The 905-nt window shown below is 47.3% G+C and overlaps 1 non-coding gene across 1 annotated transcript; it reads left to right on the top strand.

Moving 5' to 3' along the window:
* Positions 1-712: 712 nt before the first annotated feature.
* Positions 713-819, top strand: LOC111722707. The gene has a single exon (XR_002771410.1). It is a non-coding gene; the product is annotated as a U6 spliceosomal RNA (small nuclear RNA).
* The last annotated feature ends 86 nt before the right edge of the window (positions 820-905 follow it).

Below are 905 nucleotides of genomic sequence, written 5' to 3'. Positions count from 1 at the left end.
CCTCCACAATGCCCACCTTTTTTTTTTTTTTTTTTGAGACAGAATTTCACTTTGTCGCCCTAGGTAGAGTGTCATGGTGGCACAGCTCACTGCAATCTCTAGCTCTTGGGCTTAGTCCATTCTCTTGTCTCAGCCTCCTGAGTAGTTGGGACTACAGGTGCCTGCCACAATGCCCTGCTATATATATATATTTGAGACAGAGCCTCAAGCTTTTGCCCTGGGTAGAGTGCTATAGTATCACAGCTCACAGCATCCTCCAAGTCCTGGCTTAAGCGATTCTCCTGGCTCAGCCTCCCAAGTAGCTAGGACTACAAGCCCCCACCACAACGCCCGGCTATTTTTTGGTTATAGTTGTCATGGTTGTTTGGCAGGCCCGGGCTGGATTTGAACCCGTTGGATCCAGTGTATATGGCTGGCACCTTAGCTGCCTGAGCCACAGATGCCGAGCACAAACTTCTTTTCATGTTAGGTGACACCTCTAACTCAAAAGGGTAGGGCGCCGGCCCCATATGCCAGAGGTGGCGGGTTCAAACCCAGCCCTGGTCAAAAAAAAAAAAATTATTTTCATGTTGCTGGGCTTGATGATTCAAGTCTATAATCCTAGCACTCTGAGAGGCTAAGGGAGGAAGATGCACAGAGCTCAAGAGTAGGAGACCAGCTTAAGCAAGGGTGAGAACCTTTCTCTACTAACAATAGAAATTAACCCAGTATTGTGCTTGCTTAAGCAGCACATATACTAAAATTGGAAGGATACAGAGAGGATTAGCATGGCCCTTGAGCAAGGATGACACGAAAATTTGTGAAGCGTTCCACATTTTTTTTTTTGTAAAGACAGAGTCTCACTTTATCGCCCTGGGTAGAGTGCTGTGGTGTCACACAGCTCACAGCAACCTCCAACTCCTGGG

Source organism: Otolemur garnettii, unplaced genomic scaffold (assembly GCF_000181295.1).
Source record: "Otolemur garnettii isolate 467f Iridium unplaced genomic scaffold, OtoGar3 scaffold00325, whole genome shotgun sequence".
Taxonomy (NCBI): domain Eukaryota; kingdom Metazoa; phylum Chordata; class Mammalia; order Primates; family Galagidae; genus Otolemur; species Otolemur garnettii.
Note: the sequence above shows the minus strand (reverse complement) of the source record. Positions and strands in the feature narration are given on the sequence as shown.